This window comes from Hyperoodon ampullatus (assembly GCF_949752795.1).
Source record: "Hyperoodon ampullatus genome assembly, chromosome: 13".
NCBI classification, from domain to species: Eukaryota; Metazoa; Chordata; class Mammalia; order Artiodactyla; family Ziphiidae; genus Hyperoodon; species Hyperoodon ampullatus.
This window is the reverse complement of record NC_136926.1, coordinates 6,176,933-6,199,647: the sequence shown is the minus strand read 5'-3', so window position 1 is coordinate 6,199,647 and position 22,715 is coordinate 6,176,933. Positions and strand designations below refer to the sequence as shown.

Here is a 22,715-nt window from a genome sequence, read left to right as displayed (position 1 = left end):
ATCAGTGGTTGCTTCTGGTGCAGGGTGGGTGGAGATTCTTTTGGGGGTGATGGAAATGCTCTACAACCTGATGGTGGTGGTTATATGCATGTTTACATTTGTTAAAACTCGTGGAGCTGAACCCTTAAAATGGGTGTATCTTATTACAGGTTAATTACATCTCAATAGGCTTATTTTTTTTTTAACTGTAACAGAAGAATATATACATATATTATTAACACCACTAACTCCAAGCCCCATGCCCAGGGACTATATCCCCATTTCCAGGTCAGGTCTGCTGGTTCCTTCACTGCCCCTCAAGTTCCCCCAAAGCCCCTGATTTATGAGCCCTGGACAAGTCAGGTAAGGACTGAATCCCAGATTTATCCCTTCCTTCCTGGGTCATTTAGGGCAAATCACTTTGCCTCTCTGCCTGTCAGCTACAAAAGCAGGGTTATAAATAGCATGATCCTTGGAGAGTTATTGTACACTAAAATGAACCAAGGTAAAAGTACCTGCTGCAGGCCCTGGCATACATCAGGGGCCTCGTTACTGCTGCTGCTAAATGATGAACGGGCAAGCTCCAGGCCCAGTGTGGACAGGGCTGGCCAGTATTCTTGTCCCCCCCGCCATACATAAGCCCCCGGCCACAAGACTCCCAGCCTGGGTAGCTGCCTCCACCACTGAAGGGTCCAGGGTTCCAGCATTTAACTGATGCCTGCTGTCCGGGACAGGACACGTCTCCTTGACTCCACCCAACTCACTCCTCCCAGGAGAGGGGACACAAAAGGATGAGGGCCCTGTGGGGAGGAGCTGGCCCTGAGGGCGGGGCAGTATGCCCTAGAGGTCACTTGGGGACAGGAGCTGGCCGGCAGAGAAGACATCCTGACGGAGAAGGGGCGTCCTGGCAGTCAGGCCATCACATATACACCAACTGGGGCAGGACAGGGTCACCCCAGAGCCCACCCATTTACGTAAGAAAAAAGACAATAGGAAAAGGACGGCAGGGAGGGGGCTTCAGGGACCGAGGGGCTCTGTGCCAGCTCCCAGGTGCCTGTCTGAAGGCGGCTCCTGCTGCCCTGGGAGTGACGGAGCAGGCAGGCAGCGCCTGGCAGCCATGGCAGGAGGGGTGTCCCCCGGGCCCGATTAGAGGGCCAGCCGCAGACAGACACGCGCAACTGTCAGCCTCGTCCTCCCAGCCCGCCTTCAGAGGCACCATTAATTGCTGTCATTTGAGGGTGGCCTGTGGGGAGGAGGAGGCGGGCTGCGGGAAGGGGAGGGGAAGGAAAAAGGAGGAGGAGGGAGAGGTGGGGGAAGGACGGCTTGCCCAGGGCTGAGCAGCCTGAGCTGGAAGGAGAGAGAACCACCCATGCATCCTCCTCCTCCACCCAATGAAGGGACCAGTGTCCCCCCACCTAGGGGCAGAGCTCGTCGACCCACTGCCCAGGTGGGGCAAAGAGAGTCCAGAGAGGTGTGCTTCTGCCCATCCCAGCCCTGTGAACCTCCCCTGCCGCCCCACGCACACCTGGCCACTTGTCTGCCTGCGGGTTGGTTGGTCCTGATCTTCCTCCCCAGGGGATCCAGCAAGCCTGGCCGCTCCCCTCCCATCCACCTTCAGCCTCCACCCACCCCCAACCCCTCCCCCCTCCTCTCTTCGCTACCAGGCACCACGCTGGGAGAGGTTCAAGGCTGGGGCAAACCCCACTGTCCCACCGTGCCCCGCACTCACGCAGCCTTCCCGCCCAGGATGCCCCGCGTTCCCCTCCACCACCCCCACCACCGCAGGGTCAGAGCCTACACGCCACCTCCTCCCAGGACCGCCACCCTCACAAAAGACTCTGGAGCTGGGCTCCCTCTGCCCCTTGCACACAGGGGACGTCACATCACCTCCCTGTGCCTCAGTTTCCTCATCTGTAGAATGGGGATAAGGACAGTGCGGTGTTGAAGCGTTTGCTGCTGTTACATGATCATCCAGGACTTCTGTCTGCCTCGACCCACACACGTCTCCCCTTCTGCCTCTTATTGTGGCTCTTTCTCAGAAGTGCCTGCTACCCTGCCCCTGACTCCGAGCCCACCAGACCCAGCCCACCCTCCCCCCCAAGATGAGGAGGGTCTCAAAAGGCCTCCCAAGCTGGAACATCTGGGTGTGGGGTCCATATTGTGCCTCTGTCTTCAGGAGGGGAACCCAAAGCATCTGCCCGGCCTCCATGCCCCCCGGCGGCCCCCGTGCCAGACGCCCCTGCCCGTCCCCAGACAGGCCTTGTCTCTGGGCTGAGGAGCCCCTTGGGTCCTACCAGGGGGCTCTCCCAGGAGCACTGGCTTCCTCGGCAGGGGGAGGGACCCCCGCCGCCCCCTCCCCCGTCTGTCTGCCTCGGCCTCCCTCAGACGTGATGGATCGCCCCAGAGGAGGAAGCTAAGTGCCTGCAGACAAAAAGCCCTTTTATCGTCCTCGGGTGGGCCACTGGAGTGACAAGCAGATAACTCAGCCACAGGAGGAAGGCTCTCCATTAGGTCTGTGGTGCAGATGGATGGAGGACCAAGAGGCAGAGGAGGAGAAGGAGGGAAGATCACCCCAGGCAAGGCCGCCTTCCTTCCAACTTCCAAGGCACCGAGAACGCCAGGTAGAAAACCCGGCTGGGCTGATCACTTTGGGTGGACCACCACCGGTGTCCCCCATGTTCCAAGATAAAACCCATCTCTGTGGGGCCCAGGGCCTGGCTCAGGAAGCAGGCAACCTCCAAGGCTGTCCCTCCCTCCTGCCTACTGGGGGCCCCCAAAGGCTCAGGAACAAAGGAGCAAGGCCTGACTCATGCAGACTCCTGCAAACCAGGAGGCCCATTCCACACAGCCTCAGGGCCTTTGCATGGGCTGTTCCCTCTGCCTGGGAAGCCCTTCCTCCAGAGACCTGCAGCCTCCCTTGCCTCCTCCTGCAGGTCTTTGCTCCTTCTCAGGGAGGCCCACACTGACACCCCCCCATTTGAAACTGCAACCCCCCAGACCACCCACAGACTCCCCAAACCCCCTCTCTGCTGGTTCTTCACCCCAGCGCTCCCCACCGAAGGGCACACTACGTATCTGACTTGTGAACTGTCTGCCTCACCCAGGGAGGACGGGATTCTTGTCCAGCTTATTCCCAGCTCTATCTCCAGCACCCAGAAAAGGGCCCAGCACACAGTAGGTGCTTTAGAAAGAATCGTTCAATGAATGAAGAAAAATAAAATCTCCCAATAGCAGCCAGTCCTGAGCCAGGACGTGCCCAGCAGTGCCCTCAGCAATCCTTGGAGGACAACCATTTGACAGATGAGGAAACCAAGGCACAGAAGTGTCTCAGCTCCCTGGGATTTGCACCCAGGTCGGCAGGAGGCCCGCCCACTGCAGAACCACCCCCAGAGACCCAGGACGCCAGTCCAGGGCTGGGTGTCACAGACAAGGACTGAAACCCGCCCCCAACCTGCTTCTCGGCGCTGCAGCCTCAGGGAGGCCCCTTCCTATCTCTCGGCCTCAGTTTGCCCCTCTGCAGAATGGGGTTGCACAGGTAACCACCTCCCCCCACTGTCCCTCCCAGGACACTGCCCTCCAGTCCCTACTGCACTGGTGTGGTCCTGATGAGGGAACAGCAGTCAGAAGTGCTGAGCAGAAAGTGCCAGAACTTGACCCCATCGTGGACGCCAAGGGTTGGGCTGGGGGCTCCTCAGACCCTCCTCCGGCCCTCCTTGGGGCCAGGCCCGGCTGACAACCCTTCCCAGCCCTAGAAGAACAGCTCAGTCGGTAAGGGGTAAAGAAAGATGCTGGGAGCGCTGAGTGAGCACTTCCTACCTACTAAGCACTGGTGCTCGCAGCAGCCAACGCCCCACGTCCCGAGCCCCAGCAGCTGCACAGTGCTCGGTGACACAGAGCCAGGAAAGGGTCAAGCTGTCATTTGCGGGGGGCCAGTGCCTGCGCCCCAGCAGCTGCACCCACTGACCAGCCCTTCCTCACTGGCACGGACAGGGGCTAGGCACCCCACATGCCCTCCAGACGTGTTTCCACTGCTTCCCCAAATTGCCTGACTCTCCAGAAGGCTGGGGGGTGGGGGGGTGCGGCATTTCCTCACCACGCCCACAGGGGTCTCTGGCCACATGACTGCCTCTCCCAGGCCTGGGTCAGCTGGTCACCCTGTCCCCGGGGGACAAGGACAAGACACAGGGAGGGGACCCGCAGATTCAGCTCCCTCCTCTGCCAGGGCTCCCAGCTGCTTCAACAAAAATACAGAAACCAAAAACCTTAGCAACAATCGCCAGCTCTGTGGGGGATTTGATTCCATCCCCATTTTACAGATGGGGAAACTGAGGCACTGGGTGGCTCGGGACCCTGCCCAAGGTCACGCAAATAACAAGCGGCAGAGAGAAATATGCACTCAGGCAGCCAGGCTCCAGGGTCCCTGCCTGGGACCACTTGCCTCTCCTGGTTGAAAAGAATATAAAATAAAAGATGCCTCCCTCTACCACCAGCCAGGCCGGTACCTGAATCCCCTCCTCCAAGCCTGTGCTGGGAATTCCATGGCACTTTCACTGCTGGGGCCCGGGTTTGATCCCTGGTCGGGGAACTAAGATTCCACAAGCTGCACCGCGTGGCCAAAAAAACAAACAAACAAAAAACAAACAAGCCTGTGCCCACCCCACTGACCCTCAGCTGGACTGCCTTCCCTCTCCCTGATACCCCAAACTCTGCCAGTACCCCTAGGACCGCTCTCCACTCCCCCTGATGGAGAAGCTTTCTGGGGAGGTCCCTGCCGTCAGATGTACCAGGTCGGCGGGGGGACAGGGAGGGCAGTGGGCACAGACCAGCCCCACATGGGCCTCGGTCTGCTTGGCTGTAAAATGGGTGCACTGGGGAGGAATCTGCCAGGTTCCCTGGGAGAGTCAAAGAATTAGCCCCAGCTCTTTGCTTCCAGCTGAGACATGGCACAGGTGACCCATCTGTGCTTCGGTTTCCCCATTTATAAAATGAGGATAACAGCCCATTTTGGAGCATCACCGTGAGGGTCACAAAACACGGTGACATGAAAAGCACTGTGGTGATGGGCTTTTGAGCAGCTCCTCTGTGCCAGGCGCTGCTCCATATCAGCTCATTTAATTGTCACAGCAACCCTATGAGGGGACACTCATTACCCCAGTTTACAGACAGGGAAATGGAGGCACAGGGAGATGAGTGATTTGTCCTGGGCACCCGGCATGAAAGTGGCAGTGCCGGGACTGGAACCCCGGCTCTCCCGCTGGGCACGGCGACCACGGTGGCACACAGGTGTCCAGCCCGAGGGCCTCCTCCAATGTCCAACGTCCCAACTCGAGGGCCAACACACAGGCTCCGGAGCTCTCCGAGCCTGCAGCCCACCATCAGGGCACAGAAGCAATGTGGCCATGAACCTCAGAGACAGAGAAAACCCACCATCACACAGCTGCACTGTTGGAACAACCCCTTCTCCCAGGCACCATCTGCACATCAGTGCACTCAGCCAGAAAATACCCCGTCCCAGGGGAGCCCACAACCTCCACCCTGGGAAACACTGCTGCCCAGACCCCACCCCACAAGGCCACACAGAGCCCACCACCACATCCGCCAGCAGAACCTGGCACCCCGGCAACTGCCGACCCCCTGCCCACGAGAAGGTCCCAGCAATATGAATCCGCTGGAGACAGCAAGGAGGGATAGATGTGAACCTACCAGAAACAGCCACCAGCAACACTGTGTCCTCAAAGACTCTGGGGGACCTGCAGGGGAAAACACAGGTCTTGTTAGCAAGGATCGCAGCATCCCCATGAATGGGCTACGGTATGACCACATCAATGTGCAGGTAGAGACAGCAAGGCCCACTGGCCTGGACCTGGGGCACTGTGTACATCAGGCCAAGTGTTTCTCCACGACAACCCTATGAGGTGGTACTGCTACCCCATTTGACAGAGGGGGAAACTGAGGTTCAGAGAACCAAAGTCTCACGCCCCAGGTCCCACAGCTAGGAAGTCACAGAGCTGGGATTCCAATCCGAATTATGTGGTTATAAAGGCAGCCCACACCCCAGCAAAGCCCCCAAGGGACCCCGGGCCCAGATCACACTGTTGCTATGAAAATTCCCCATTAACTTCCCAGAGGACCCTATGAAAAGTCAGTAAGTGACACCTGACGGAGGGGTGGGCCTATGACTCTCATTCAAGAACTTCTGAGTCACCATTCAAAGTCAAAACCAGCACAATAAAAACTAGTGTCCAGAATATAAAAAGCATGCTCACAAATAAATAAGAGCCAATCAACCCAATAGAAAAATGGACAAAAAGACCTGATAGAACTTCACAGAAGTGGATATAGAAATGGCCAATAAGCACTTGAAAAGATGCTCAATATCATCAGTCATCAGGAAAGTGCAAACTAAGAGACCACTACACACCCACCTGGGTGGCTAAAATAAGACAGACAATGCCAAGTGTTGATGAGAATGCAGAGCAACTGGAATTCTCAGACATCACTACTTCAATGCAAAATGGTGCAACTACTTTGCAAAACAGTTTGGCAGTTTCTTACAAAGTTAAACATACATTTGGGTGACCATATGACCCAGCAACTCTACTGCTGGGTATTTACCCAAGAAAAATGAAAACATATGCTCATACAAAGATGTGTACATGAACGTTCATAACAGCTTTATTCATAGTCACAAAAAACTGAACACAGTCCATCCATAGATGAAGGGATAAACAAACAGCGGTACATACATACTATGGACTACTACCCCACAATAAAATGGAACAAACTACAGACACACAACCACATGGAGGGAAGTCAGACTCAGATGCTAAGCACACGCGAGGATTCCATTTATAAGATTCTGGGAATGGCAAGACGCTACTTTCACGAGTAGAGGGGGCAGTCTGCAGGGGCAGTCACACTAGAACAAAAAGATGATTCCCACAAAAGTTAGGATGTTAATCACCTCTGGAGAGAAGAGCGCACGTGACTCCTTAACAATTATTCATTAATATGCAGCCACGTGTTTATGCATTTTTTTTTTTTTTTTTTTTTTTTGCTGTGCTGTGTGGCACGCAGGATCTTAGTTCCCCGACCAGGGATTGAACCCCTGCCCCCTGCATTGGGAGTGTGGAGTCTTAACCACTGGACAGCCAGGGAAGTCCCTATGCATTCTTTATTGTGTTAGCTTCTGCAAGAAAAAGAACAAGTAAACAAATAGCAATGGGCAGACCACTAGAGAGAGATCAAAACCCTGGCTGTGGTCCCAGCTCCTCTACTGACAGCTGGGACCTTGGAGTCTCTGACCTTGGTTTTCCCATCCAGAAAATGGGCCCACTCCCCACGGCTGTCTCCAAGACCCGTCCGTTCGCAAACATCTCAGCCTCGAGTGGACATTTAGGGAACCCCTTCTGCACCCCTTGCCCCCATCCAGGGATCAAAGGCGAGTGGAGTTGCGGCTTCCGGCTCTCACAAGGCTGAGGCAGCTGCATGCAGGGCTCAGGCTCTGGGCCCAGGCTCCCTGGGTTCAAATCTGGGCTCTGCCCTTCCTAGCTGTGCACCCTGGGACAAGTAGCTTCACCTCTCTGAGCCTCAGTTTCTTCATCTCTAAAATGGAAACGAGGGGGACTTCCCTGGTGATCTAGTGGTTAGGACTCCGTGCTTTCACTACCGAGGACCCGGTTTGATACCTGGTTGGGGAACTGAGATCCCGCAAGTCATATGGCGTGGCCAAAAAATTTTTTTTTAATTTTTTTTTTTTTTTTTTTTTTTTTTTTTTTTTTTGCTGTATGTGGGCCTCTCACTGTTGTGGCCTCTCCCGTTGCGGAGCACAGGCTCCGGACGCACAGGCTCAACGGCCGTGGCTCACAGGCCCAGCCGCTCTGCGGCATGTGGGATCTTCCCGGACCAGGGCACAAACCCGTGTCCCCTGCATCGGCAGGCGGACTCTCAACCACTGCGCCACCAGGGAAGCCCCTTTTTTTTAATTTTTAAAAATGGGAACGATGATACATTAAAAACACCGACCTTACAGGGATGCCGTGGAGGTAAAGTGCTTGCAGAGCCAGCGTGGGCTCACTAGCAGCACTCAGTTCCTGTGAGGCGTTATATTACCCCAAGGCAGGGGCTGGCAGCTAAGCTCCAAGACCCCAAGGAGCCCTAAAAGGGGCTGCTGCAGGCGGCTCATGGGGAAGGACCCTGCCCCTACCTTCCTGTCCTTTTAAGGTTTTTTTTGCTACAATGCCTCCAGGCTTGACACTTGTCCTGCCATCTGCGGCAGCTCGAGAGACAGGGCCCCGCAGGAAGGCTGGAAACAGGGAGGCCCAGGCATGTCTCTGTAGCCATCCCAGCCTCCCAGAAGCCTCTGTGGCCAGCCCCCTGCAGCAGGTCCTGCAAAGGGCTCAGGCAGGGTCAGGGTGGCTGGGCGCTCTCCCCAGGCACCACTGTGGAAGGCTTGGGAGATCAGACCCCACCCGCTTCCCACCTTCTCCCAGCCCCAGCCAGTGCCCCCTGCAGTCCCCCAGTGGACGCAGAGCCCCTGATGGCGTGAGGTCAAGACCGGCCTGGGCCGGCCCCACGGGGCCATACAGAGCATCTCCCAGCAATGCCGACGACACGCAGGTCCAGAGAGCAGTTCCCAGCCTAGAAGACTTGGGGACTTCCAGGGAGAAGCGACAGCCATGCTGTGCCCCACAGAGGGAAGTGAAAGGTGCGCTTGGCGCTTGGCGAGAGGATGGAGGATGGGGAATGCGGGCAGAGAACAGCTGATGCACAGCATGGAGGCTGGAAGGAAACGGAGCGGAGTGAGTGTGTGTGTGAATGCCGGGTAGGCAGGGCTGATCGCCGCAGGGCCCCTTGGATTGGGATTTTATTCCCAGGGGCAGGGAGACCCTTAGGAGGGTTTCGCATGCAGAGAAACGACAAGTCCCACCAGAATTTGGAGAGTGCGTGCGGGCTGTGGAGTGGAGGATGGGTGAGGGTGGAAGCGGACAAGTGGATGGGATGGAGAGCATTTTGCAAGTAGAATTCAGGCGGGCAGGCGAGGGATGGAAGAGGAGCCTTGGCGGCTGTGCTGGGCTCCCGGCTTGGACAGCGACAGCTCGGGGGGTGGGGGGGTGGGGGGGCGAGGAGAACCACATGCACTTCCTGTGGCCTTTCTGTGCTCCGGCTGCTTCCCCGGTACCTCATGTAATCCTCACAACCATCCCGGGAGGGAGGGAGGTACGGGGGCTTCTGTTTCCAGGCCAGGAAGCCGATGTTGAGCAGTAACTCACTCAAAGTCAGGAAGGGAAGGGAAAGAACCAGGATTTGAACCAAGTCTTTAAGCCTCGGGAGCCGGGGCACTGGTGGGGGGACCCTCCTTGGGCGTGAACAAGGAGAGCGGGAGTGGGGAGGTGGCCGCTCCCAGGCTGACCCCAGGCGCCCCCAGCAGGGAGGGGGCCCAACCTCTCCCTGAGCAGAGCTGCACCCAGTGGGACCTCCGTGGGCCCAGAAGGTCCCCGGGTCCCTGGGCCTCCTAGGAGGGGGGCGGCTCTGACCCCTGTGCCAGGGGCTCAAGCCAGGGGGCAGAGCCTCTCGTTCAAGGTCTCAGTCACGCTCGTGCTCACACGGCTGCACGTCCTCAGTCACACACGCACATACTCACGGCCTCATTCACTCACTTGTTCACGCTCACGCATGCTTGCGCACACTGTGCTTCCACACACTCCCACACACGCGCGCTTGGCCCAGGAAGGCTCCGCAGGGGAGCCTGCCCCCCGCACCGTGTTTCCAGCCACGGTCCGGTCGTGGCCCGGCCCAACTGCTGAATCCCAGCCCCATCCTCCTCTCCCCCCACCCCTGGGGGAGAGAGTGGGGGAGGGAAGGGAACGGGGGGGGTGCTGACCAGACTGGTTTCCCAGCAAAGCAGATACAGGAAAGAGGACGGTTTCCAAGGGTTCCCCTCCCCCAGGTCCTCAGTAACCCTCCCTTAAGCACTTCAACAGCTCCCCAGGGCCCACATGGCACCAGGCCCCCAAACAAGCCCCATCAGGCCCCCCTCGGAGCTTTGGCCCTCAACTCTGCCATTTGCCCTCCCACCTCTCCTCTGCCTTCCCAGCACCAGCATAACACTGCCTTTTTCCTCCTCCAGGAAGTCCACCCAGATTACCCCAGCCACAGAAGTTGACCCAAAGTGTCCATCCACCCTGCTCAGAGACAGGAAGCTAGCAGTCCAAGGCCACACAGGGGCAGGAGGGCAGAGCCAGCTGGGTTCAAACCCAGAGAGAGCTGTCCAGCTTTGACTGGGATACCAGCATCAACCTTCGGCCAGTTGACAAGCTTGACAGAACCCCTGCACAGGGATGGGGCCATGAATACGAAAGACAAGGGTCCTCGGGGGACACGGTCACACCTACCCACACTCAAACACCACACAGATACATCAAGAAAAGAGCAAGATGGGGAATTCCCTGATGGTCCAGTAGGTAGGACTCCAAGCTTTCACTGCCAAGGGCACAGGGTTCGATCCCTGGTCCGGGAACTACGATCCCACAGCTGTGTGGCGAGGCCAAAAATAAAAAAATAAAATAAAAAGAAAGAAAAGAGCAGGACGGCGTCACAGGGCAGTGATTGAAGTAACAGACATAAACCAGCATAAACCTGCAATGAATGACAGGCGGGATGGGGGATAGGGGGAGGACTAGAAGACAGGTAGGGTCTCCCAGGAGGTGACACTGGAGCCCAGGGCTGAAGACATAAGGAGGAAGGCACAGCAAATGCAGAGGCCTGGAGATGGGACCCAGCTAAACTGGAAGCAGTGGTGGACGGGGCGAGGCGGGGGGCGATACTGGCCTGGGTTTTATTTCCAGGGCGAGGCCACGGGAGGGGAGGGGCACATTCGGATCTAACACATAACCAAGTAGAACAGTGTGAGGCATGGCCAGGGAGGACGCTTCCGTGTCAATCCCTGTCGGCTCCATGGAGGTGGTGTCCTCTTCCCCAGGCCAAGCCTCAGCCTCTCTCTGCACTGGAGTCTCTCCTAAGGTCAGAACCTGAGGGCTGAAGTCTCAGTGCCAGGCAAGTGCTTGGTAGCTGAACCTCAGTACCTCCAAACCTTTCCCACCAGGCTGTGCCGTAGCCACCCAGAGGCAAGGCCCCGACCCCGCTGGCCCCCTGAGGCCCTAGCAACACCAGGCCTTTGCCTCCACCTGTTCCCTGGGCAGGTTGCTAAAAGTGATTGCACAAGCCAGGGCTCAGAACAAATCCTCCCTCCCAGCCCAGCCTCCTCTGGGCCTCCAGCCACGTGGGCCGTACCCTCGGCAGGGCCCCAGGAGGCACACTTTCCACGTGTGAGAAGGAGAGGGGTGTTGAGGGAGCCCCTGCAGTGCCTGCAGATGATGGGCGAGGCAGTGACGGAGGCTGCCGGGGTGCCAGTCCTAGCTCGGCCAGTCCTGCACTGGGCACCCAAGTCACTGCATCTCCCCGTGCCTCTATTTCGCTGTCTATAAACTGAGGGGTGGTAACAGTGTCCCTTCGAAGGGCTGCTGTGACCATTAAATGAGTTAATACAGCAGAGCCCCTCAGAGCAGTGCCTGGCACGGCGTAGACCTCAACAAGCTTATTAATCACAGTAAGCACTTTCTGCATCTCCCCACTTCAGGACCCTCACAGCAACACTCCAAGAGAAATGGGGAAACAGAGAAACTGAGGCACGGAATGGTCACCTGTCCCAAGTCTCTCAGCTGGAAGCAAAAGAAAAAAGCTGGGACATGAACCCTTTCTTGAATCCCCCACTCCCAGGGACCCTGGCAAATTCCTCCCCAGTGTGCTCATTTCACAGCCAAACAGACTGATCCGTATCAGACAGGTCTGTGCCCACAACTTGCCCTGGTATAAGTGACAGCAAGTTGTCTCTCCAAAGAACTCCTACACATCCCTCAAAGCCCAGCTTATGATGTCCCCTCCCCTCCCCTCGATGAATAAGCCTTTCCAGTTAGTCCAGTCACATCCTGGCCCTCACCGCCACCTCATCCAAAAACTCTGCCTGGCCTTGAGCCTTCCAGGAAAGGGCCTGCCTTATCCCTCACTGAGGCCACAAGGCCTGACGCAAAGGCAGGTGCACAGTGGGAACAGCAGGGTGAGGTTCAGAGTAAAAGAGACTGCATACAGGGGAGGGTTCAGCACAGTAGAGCCAACGCTGTGAGGTGCAGCTGACAGCAGGGCTGAGAGAAGGCCTGGCACACAGTGGGCCCAGACGACTCACAAGAGACCTAACACAGTGCCCGGCGCACAGTGGGGCCAGGATCACAGAAGGCACTGGGGGAGGCCTGGACCTGCCTGCCGTCTTTCACCCAATCCCCGCACTCCCCACCGCTGAAAAGCCCCCCATGCACCTCCCATACCCATGTGAGTCCCACCCACACTCACAAGCCCAATGGCCTCCTCCTCCAGGCAGCCCACACTCGCTCATACTCAGCTACATGCAATCTGGCTGCAGTCACAAAACCAACAACAACGGCAATAATAACAGTGGCCATAACTAGCGTTTAGTTACTCCCGTGAGGACACCAAGCCGAGCCTTTACATACTCACTTAACTCCCGACAACCTTTCAAGTAGGCTTGCTTATTTGCTTATTTGCTCGCTTGCTTGCTTGCTTATCTATCTGTCTGTCTATCTATCTATCTATCTATCTATCTATCTATTTATTTTGCTGTACGAGGGCCTCTCACTGTTGTGGCCTCTCCCGTTGCGCAGGCTCCGGACACGCAGGCTCAGCGGCCATGGCTCACGGGCCCAGCTGCTCCGCGGCATGTGGGATCCTCCCAGACCGGTGCACGAACCCGCGCCCCCTGCATCGGCAGGCGGACCCCCAACCACTGCGCCACCAGGGAAGCCCTATTTTTTTTTTAAAGTCTACAGAGCATTTTTTTTTTTTGGCCGCGCCACATGGCATGCGGTATCTTAGTTCCCTGACCAGGGATCGAACCTGTGCCCCCTGCTGTAGAAGCGTGGAGTGTTAACCACTGGACTGCCAGGGAAGTCCCCAGGTAGGTTATTTTATTATCCCCATTTTAAAGATGAGGAAACTGAGGCTTGGGGAGGTTGAGTCACTTGTCCCAGGGGTTATACAGCCGAAGAGAGAAGTCAGGACGGGCACCCAGGCGGCCTTAACCGTGCACACGGGGCTGAGCGCTGTTACTGTTAGTGGTACCCTTGCCCTGTGTTCTCAGACCCTGAGCCAGGCAGCAGTAACCCGACTTAACCCTCCCTGCAGCCTCCTGAGCTGCTGCTACCCATTTTCCAGATGGACAGACTGAGGCTCCAAGAGGGGAATCGCACAGCCAGGCTGCCGCCCACTTCAGTGGTTCCCCACCTCACCCCCGGGGGGCGGGTTCTCCACGATTCTCTCCCCAGTCAGTGCAGAGGCCAGAAGCCAGCACCTGACAAGAAGCAGGAGCCCCAAATAACCCACAATATCCCTACGCGGTCATCACCTCCTCCCAGGGCAGGATCCCCTGCCAGGCTCTGCCGTGCCAGCCCAGGAGCCTTGGCGCCGGCCCTCAGAGAGGAGACGCTCCACCTGCAGCTCCCGCTGTCCCATCTCAACCCCCTCAGTGGGCACAGGTCAAGTTCAACCAATCTGCCAATGAGCCCAGGAGGCTGGGACAAGGTCCCTGCCCGGGACCCTCAGGGCTGGAACCAGGTCCCCGAGCCACCCTTGGAGAAAAGATGCTCCTCCACCTGCAGCCCCTGCCTTCCCATCTCAAACCCCCTCAGTGGGCACAGGTCAAGTTCTACAAAATCACCCAGGCCCCGGGGGCTGCTGCAATGCCCGCCACTTTGAGGAGAGGGAAGTGATGCCCACGTGAGCCTCCATGTGGCAGTGTGAACCCTACAAGGCCAACATGAGCAAGCCACGAAACGTGCTCTACAGACGCCCTAAACGCGATCCCGCAGACCCGGGCATTGCCCCCAGTGGGCAGGCATAACTTCCAGAAGCCACCTCTGCAGGCTGGATTTGGGGACTTCAGGTACAGTGTGACCCAGGCACCCAGGGCAGAAGCAGCCCAGGGCCCTGAGGCGTTAGGGTGTGGGGGACCTAACACCCCTCCCAGAGCTGCCTGGGTCTGCCAGACACGTCTCTTCACACCCGATGAACCGGGACGTCTCCCCTGTCCCCTGGGACCGGGTGTCGCCCTTGCCTGTCACTGTCGTAGCAAGCAGCCCAGACAGCCAGAGCGGGAGGGAGGCAGCTCTTCCACTTAGAAGCCACTGGGATATTTTATTTTCCTTCTCAAGTGACAGCTGAGGCCGGCTCTCCTTGAAGCTGCGGAGAGGCAATCATGGAGAGTTCACCCAGGTCTCTGATTCCCCACCAGACTGCGGCAGCCAGCAACTGCCAGGGCATGGGGGCAGGGCAGTGGCGCAGCCAAGCCAAGGCCACAGCCAGCGTGGATGTGAGTGGACAGGGCCTGGGGGAGGACAAAAGGGGAGGAGGGGCTGTGGCCCAACGGAGGGGGACACGTGGTCCCACCCAAAGGGGGCACAGCATATCCAACCATGGGGGGCACAGCCCCAGTCCAGGGGGCTCAGGTCCATCCAAGGGGGGCACACAGTCAGGAGGAGAATGAGGATCAGTACTGATCCTGCCCACAAGCCCCCCAGCCCCCAGGTCCACCTATCCGGGCTCCCAAAAGAGACCTGCGCTGATCACAGGCAAAACAACCACAATGGTTGCCACAGCAATAATAATAGCCCCTCCTGCACGCACAGTCACCCTGTGCCAGGTCCTGGGCCGTCTATCCTGACCCCATTTCACAGATGGGGAAACTGAGGCCCGAAGAAGTCCAGCAACCTGCCCGAGATGGCACAGCCAGGGAGGGGCAGGGAGATGGGGCCCCGGGCGTCCTCCCTCGGCTGCCCCATCCTCCCCCCGGCTCCACCCTCAGTGTGGCCCCAGAACACACTGCTCAGAAACCTCCCGCCCGCCTCCTCGCTACGGGGCGTGGGGCCATCTGTGGAGACAGCGGCCGACAAGAGCAATTAGACGCCAGGAAGGAGCCAGGATACCGACCGTTTCTGGAGGAAAGGGGGGTAGACGGGGGCTCAGGCCACACGGGTGTCGGCAGCCTGGCTCCCGGCCCAGCACAGGCCGAGTCAGGGCAGGCAGCGCAGATCAGGCCGGGAGGGCCAGGGGCTTCGCTCCGCGGCCTGCGGAGGCCCCAGACGGCAGCACGGAGAAGCCATTTGTCTGTCTACCTGTCTGTCCACCACCGGCATCGCCAGCTGCAGACACCTGGAGCTCCCCTGAGGCTTTCGCTGCGTGGGCACCGTGCTAAGTAAGCCCTGTAAATTACTAACTGGTTTAATTCTTACAACCACCGTACACATGAGTTACTATGACTCTCCCCATTTTACAGATGGGGGCAATGAGGCAGAGAGGCAAGAAAGTGTACCCAGGGTTCCCACAGCTAAGATTTGCATCCAGGCATCCACTTTAACCACACATCACCTCCGCCTGGGAGTCCCCTGAGGGGTGGGAGATAAGAAAGTGGGCTTTCTGGGAATGGGGCACAGGGGACTGCATGGGGTGGAAACTTCCAGAAGCCTCTGGAAGTCCCTCAGAGGCCCCATCGTAGGCTCTCTGTAAAGCTAATTCAGTTTCCACCCTGTCGGAGCACAGGCCAAGGGCCCTACAATGCCAGCTGCTGGGTTCCCCCAGGAGGACGCTGCCTGATGGTCAGCCGGAAGGGAAAACCACTGCATAGCCTCCCACCCTGCCCCAAGCTTCCCTGCCCAAGAGCAGGGTCTGGGCCATTAGTGGCTGCAGGGCAGGGCTGGGGGCTGCCTGGGAGAGCAGGGGTGTCATGGAACCAGCGATTGATCCCCAGAAGCAATTAACTGTCTGGGTCAAGAGATGGTGAAAGAGATTTGTCACTGGGGTGCCCAGGGGATATTCCAATGAGTCCAGCAACCCAGGCGGGAGGGGTGGTTCCCGCTGACCTCGTCTCTGCACACTTCTGGAGCACCCCACTCCTCCCCAACCCCGAGAGAACTACCTCTGCACACGCCCGCTCCCCAAGACCAGCCCCGACCCACCCCCGCATCTGTGACCCGTGCACCAGGGGGACCAGCCCATCCTGCACAGATGGGGACAGAGAGGCCCAGCAAGGGAGTCCATACACAGAGTCCCAGAAGCCCTGGATCTGGCCCTAGACCCGGACCCAATCCCAGCTGCACCAGGTTCTAGCTGGGCAACCCCACGCCGGTGCCTAAATTCTGAGGCTGTTTCCTCTGCTACAAGGTGGAGGTGATAAGCAGGGGAGTTAAAACCAGAACGGCTCAGGCACAAATCCCAGCTCTACCATTTTGTTAAGCCTGAGGCCGTCACCTTGCTCCTCCGAGCCTTGGTTTCCCCATCTGTAAAATGGGGGTGATGCCAAGGGCTACTTTGTGTGGAAATATGCAGTCTGGCACACAGCAGGTGCTCAGTGCAAGCTCGCCATCAGGGTTCACCAGCCCACCTCCCCAGTGACGCAAGCCCAGCCCCTCAGCACCTAGGACACCAGGCGCAAGCCCTGAGCCGGGTCATGATGAGAATACCTGGGGCACAGACCCCCCCACCCCAGCCTCTGAAGCATGACCAAGTGAGAGACGTAGGCCACCATCCCCAACCGGGCTTGGCGACTGCCTGTCTGGAGAACAGAATCCCCTGGACACACGGCCCTCCACCCAGATCCTCCACGGACAGAGCTGGAGGAGATACAGGGCATGGGCCTCCCCTGTGTGAGAGTCCCCCAGTGAGCCTCCCAGCTTTCACCCCCTCGTGTCTGCATCATTTCCCTCCATGCACACCCTGGGCACATGCGGCCCCTGGGATCCACTGTTTGACGACAGTAAACACCCATAACAGCTCCCTCGCTGTTCCCACTACACAGATGAGAAAACTGAGGCCCAAAGCACCCAGCAAAGGGCAGCCTCAAAGCCAGCTCTTTGTGATGTCCCACAGGAGCTCAGCAGGTGCTCAGAAGCCCGGGTCACCGGGCCAGGGGGCAACACTGAGTCACAGTGAGAAACTTGGTAGAAACTGAAAACAGCCCCAGAGGCCCCACGTACTGCCCAGAGTGAGTCGCGCTGATTCACAGCCGGGCTCTGTGTTGGAAAGTTCCTGCTTCTGTGGTGGAGTGGAGGTGGGGGACACGGGGCACAGAACAGCCACTAGGCGCGAGCTGTGAACTGGCCCCAGGGCCTCTAGATCACATCCAGCCTCGTCCACCACCCAGCGCCCCATCAGCCCCATTAGGGGAGTGCCTGCGGGGGAGGGGAGGGGAGAGCATGCTCTGGGCCACAGAAATACGGACACAGCATGAAAAGGGGGTCTAGGTGTTCCTGCCCTCCCCTGCCCAGGGCACAATCAAGACGTGAGCTCCTAAGGCCCAATGCCCGGCCTTCAGGCTAAAGACACTTGGGCCTGATCATTCGTCATTGTGGGGCTGCTCTGTGCACTGGAAGATGTTCACAGCATCTCTGGCGTCAAACCGCTATGCCTGTGACACCTCCTCCAGGCTGGGATAAACGAAATGTCTTCAGACACTGCCAAAAGAATCCTGGGGGGCTTCCCTGGTGGCGCAGTGGTTGAGAGTCCACCTGCCGATGCAGGGACATGGGTTCGTGCCCCGCTCCGGGAAGATCCCACATGCCGCGGAGCAGCTGGGCCTGCGCGTCCGGAGCCTGTGCTCCGCAACGGGAGAGGCCACAACAGTGAGAGGCCCGCGTACCGCAAAAAAAAAAAAGAATCCTGGGGGCTATGTCGCTGCACTGACCCCACCCCTACCCTGACCCTTAAGGGCCTCTATTCCTGGGCAGGAAATAGCAGTCAGTGGCACCCACCCTCCCCTGGGCCGGCCCCTTGGTCTGGTCAGTTCCAGACAGGGTAGAACCCACTTGAGGGACAAGGGACCTGTGTCCAGGACCCATCCTCCCCCCCCTCCAGGTCAGGCCAGGGCTGGTCTCGCTGCCAAGGGACCCATCAGCCATCAACACTAACTGACCAAGCCCCTATTACGTCCTGACACCATTCCAGGGACTGGGGGCCTAGCAGTGGACAAGACAGAGGCAGCTCCTGCTTCCTCGGAAGTGACCTGATGTGGGAAGGCGGACAACACACCACGGGAAGGAATCAACCAAGAAACTTCATCGATCAACAACTACAGACCTAAGTGGGGGGCTGGGACAGTGGCTGCAGGGGGTGCGGGTGCTGCTTGATTGGGCAGCCAGGAGGTCCTCCCGAGGGTGACCTCTGAGCTGAGACCTGATGGCAGCCGCCATGCCGATCGCAGGGAACAGCATCCCTGGTGGGGGAACAGCAAGTGCAGCGGCTGAGTGCAGAGGCTGGGGTGGGGAGGGATGTGGCTGGAGCGAGAGCCAGGAGATGGGTCAGTGAGGGTGAGCAGCTCCCCGGCACCCTTGGGGCCTCTGGGTTTATTCTCAGAGGAGGAGGAAAAAGGGAAGGGAGAGTGTGAGACAAGGAGCTGAAGATTCTCATTCTCCTTCGGACAGGATCCCTTTGCCTGCAGCATGGAGAGCACAGCAGGGGCAAGAGAGGATGGATTCAGGGGCCAGGAGGAGGCTGTGTGGGTGCCAAGCCAGACAGTGGATGGGGGGAGGGGACCACAGGGTCTGGTCTGCCCTTATGAAAGCAGGGAGGGCCTCGACCACAGGGGTCCCACCCCCCACTAACAGCATATCGTTGTTTTTGTGCTATCAGGGCCGAGGGGGTCTCCAAGGCAGGGTCCCCACTCTGGAACATCTCAGAAACCGGCAGGGATGTTTTTGGCTGTCCTGTGACTGGCACTCAGCCAGTGGGACAGTCCCACGCCACGAAAGTCACCCTCTCCACACGATTTTCAAATAACCTAGCCGTTAAAAAAAAAAACCTGCCAGAACCGATCCAGACACCAGCTTCTTCTTTAGCATCACTTTCATGTGTTTCCAGAACCGAAACGCTTCTGATCTCACTTGCGTCGCATCGACACTTACTCCTTCTGAGTGGGAGCCAGCAGCACTTCCTCCCACTTCCTTTTATACTACAGTGTACACTGATTGTTGTTACTGTCGTTGTTAATTCTGTGCAAAGTCAAGACCGTATGCAGGAGGAATTTCAGTGCCAAGGAGTAAAGGGGATTTTCCAAGTATATGCTCTAAATATAGTCAGGGGCTGTCGGGATGCTGTGTGGCTCTGGGTAAGTTAGCCGACCTTTCTGAGCCTTAGCTGTTTGCCTGTAACACAGGGAAAGCCATGATGCGATCGTTGCTAGCTCGCGAGATTGAGAGGATCAAACGAATTAACGCGGCAAGTGCCTGCCGCTATGAGACCCGGAAAAGCACCTGGCCCTCGGTCCATCATCGCATGTGGCTGAAGGGGCTGGAGGCGGGTGGGGGTAAAAGACCCCAGCGCAGGCCCCGGCTGGGCAGGGGGTGGAGGAGAAAATCCCGCACTCCCTGCGTGGGCCAGGTGGCTCCCCGCCAGCCGGGCTTTCATCTCCAGGAGATAAGCCGCCTGCTCAAGTTCACGTTCCGGATCAAATGAACCCACTTAATCGCCTTAGGGATCTCCACTGAGCCGGCTCCTCGGGGACCCGGGGAGGAGGGCAGCTGAGCCCCTCCAGCCAAGACCCCCACCTTCGCAGCCAGGCATGGAGAGGACACCCTGCCCACCCTCAGCCCCAGCCCGGCAAGGACCGCTGCAGCGCCCCCCCAAGGGCAGGTGTGTGCACACTGGCCTTCCGAGTCTGTGCACACAGGTCACCTGCTCACCGTCACAAAGCACCTACTGTGCGCCCCGTGCCCGGGCAAAGAGGCTCTTAATCCCCACAGCCTCCCAGAAGGCAAGTGCTACCACGAATGCCACTCTCCAGATGGGGAAACTGAGGCCGGGAAAGGAAACAGCCAGCCCACGAAGGCGACAGAGCTCCTTGCGGGATCACCGGCAACCCTCAGGGCAACACCTCCCCCACTTCACAGATGAGGAGACTGAGGCAGGAACGGGCCTTAAGTCACCACCATATGCCAATGCCAAGCCGGGGCAGGTGGGCAGTGCCCGTCTATGCCTGTTGGGGGGTTGGGTGGGGTTGCTCATGCCTGGCGTGGTCCCAGCCACATCCTCGCACTTGGGACAGCTCCTGGCACACAGTAGGGACCCAGTGAGCACATCTGAATGAACAAAATCTACATGCTGGACACAGACACCAAGGAAAACTCCCTCACGGGACCTCTCTGCCCTCCTAACAGCCCTCATGTACCACAGGCGTCCTGGGGAGTGTCTGTGCCCCCCAGAGGACCCTGGGCAATGTCTGCAGTCATTCCTGGTTGTCACAATGGGTGGCGGGTACCACTGGTAGAGACCAGGGATGCTGCTAAACATTCTACAGTGCGCAGGACAGCCGCCAAAACAGAAGTATCCAGCCCAAATGTCAGCAATGCCCAGGTTGAGAAATCCTGCTTAATTGAGCACCTACAGTGTGCAGAGCTGCACAAAACCCTGCAAGGGGACGAGATCACAGGGGTGAGGTTTTCGTGTCCAATGTCACACAACAACTGCAGGGCTGAGGACGGTCCCGGGTCCAACTGACTCAAAGCCCCACCCCAGAGCCGGCAATTACCTGCCCCATTCCTGAGGATTCCGACCCACCAGGTCTAGAAGTGCGGGCTGCAGAATCTAGATAGCTTCCCGTTCCCGAACTCTCCCCACTTCCAGGCAGCAACAGTCTGAGCTGTTCCTTTCCATCAAAACCCACAGACACCAGGATGCCAACAGTCTGTCTCTCGGGCGGGGGGGGTGGGGGGTGGTGGTGAGAACATGGTTGTATTTTTTTCTTTTTTGTGTGTGTGCAGGATTTTTTTGTGTCTTAATTTTCCAATTTCTAGAGAACACAGGGACTTGCCTGGCGGTCCAACGGTTAAGACCCTTGCCACGTGGTATGGCCAAAAATAAATAAAATAAGATAAAATAAAATGAAATAAAAGAAAAGAAAAATACAGAGAACAGGTTGGTTCTGCTTCTGAAAATCAAGAAAGTCTTTTTCATAAAGCAGCTGTCGAGCCACACGCCCTACCCAAGGCCTTGGCCATGGGGAGATCTCACACCCCACCACAGAGGGCCAGCCAGGGGAGCCCCCTGCAGAACCTGCCAGCATCGGCTGGAAGAGCCACAAGCCAGCAGTCCCACTCCCAGGAATACGTGGAGGAGGAGAGCACGTGAGCACCTGGAGGCACTCAGAGAAGCTCCAAACACGGCAATCAACCCAAGCGGCGTCTAGGGAATACACCAATCACATGGCCTGTATCCCCATGACGAGATACTATCTCTACAGAACTTAAAATTCATCAACTAGATCTAACTGCACCAACACGTCGCAAAATCCTATTTTCTTTTTTTTTTTTTTTCTCTTTTCTGGCCACACCACGCAGCTCGAGGGATTTTAGTTCCCGACCAGGGATGGAACCCAGGCCCTCGGCAGTGAGGGCACGGGGTCCTAACCGCTGGACCGCCAGGGAATTTTTAAAAATAACAATAATAGGTACACGATTCGCCTTGTGTATTACACTTCGAATCCTCAAAACGATCCTAGAAAATAGGTACTATTTCAGTCCCTATTTTACATATAGGGCAACTGAGGCACAGAGTGACACCTCACAGCTGGAAAGAGGCCAGGAGGGATGGGGACCCACGCCATCAGAATCCCTGCTCGGGACCACTCCAGTCTGCTTGCCTGTCTCAACGTGGAGAGGAAATTACTAGGCTGAGTTATATAAAAGCTGTCAATATTCGACCACTTTTGACCTACAAAACTGGCAGAGTCCTGTGGCTCATTCTAATAGCAAATTGCAGAGCGGCAAACACAGAAAGACACGGCCACGTGCATCTTTCCAGCCTGGAGATGAGACGGGGGCCCCAGGCCGTGCAGGAAACCATGCAGAGGCCCTTGCAAGTGTGACAACATTTTTAGACGAGCACATGTCCAGTGGAGAAGTGGCAGTCTCTGGGGAGGAAACTCAAATGACCAGAAAGTCACCTGTAATTTTTATTATTATTTTTTTTAATAAAAGGCAGCCGCCACTTTAGCCGGTGGCCCAGAGCCCAGCCTCCTGGACTCAGGCTGGCTAGAACATTCCCACCGTCTCCCCGTGGCAGCCTTTCTGCCCCCCAGACCCCATAGAGCCTATCCACGAGCAGTGGTTCCCCAGGGCCTGGTCTCCAGAGCCTCCTCTTCAGGCGAGAGAAGCTCTCCCCACCTAAGGATCCAGTTTCATTTAATTGCAGGCTTCAGGTTTCTGGACGCCGGCCCAGAGGGCCTTCGGCCGAAGGCGTGGGCCATTTTCTTTCTCTTTTCAATAAAGCCGGGAAGGAAGCAGCATGTGGCATCGCCCGTCTGCTCCGAGAATGTGGAGCACTTGCCCCCTGGGAGACCCCACCCAGAAGAATCATCTGTGGCTCGTCACAGCTGGGCGGACAGGCTGGGGACACAGTTTTTTCCCCCCTGGCCCTTCATTGGAGCCAGGTACCCCCACCGGATTTGAAGGAAAAAAGAAAAAATGAACACACAAACATCCCTACTTCACACCACTCCCTCCCCGCTCCAAAACCTCCAAATGGTCATCTCTCTGCTTCTAGATTTTTTTTCTTGCATTTCTTTTTTTTTTTTTTTGCGGTACGCGGGCCTCTCACTGTTGTGGCCTCTCCCGTTGCGGAGCACA

At 57.5% G+C, this 22,715-nt stretch overlaps 1 long non-coding RNA gene across 1 annotated transcript in view; it reads right to left on the bottom strand.

Moving 5' to 3' along the window:
- Nucleotides 1-5,102: 5,102 nt before the first annotated feature.
- The window catches only part of LOC307061793, a 32,156-nt gene continuing 14,543 nt past the window's right edge, over nt 5,103-22,715 (bottom strand). Inside the window, exons 2-3 of the long non-coding RNA XR_013811202.1 lie at nt 5,683-5,729; nt 5,103-5,384 (exon numbers count right to left, since the gene is read on the bottom strand). This is a non-coding gene — a long non-coding RNA (uncharacterized lncRNA). The remainder of the gene's footprint in view (nt 5,385-5,682; nt 5,730-22,715) is intronic.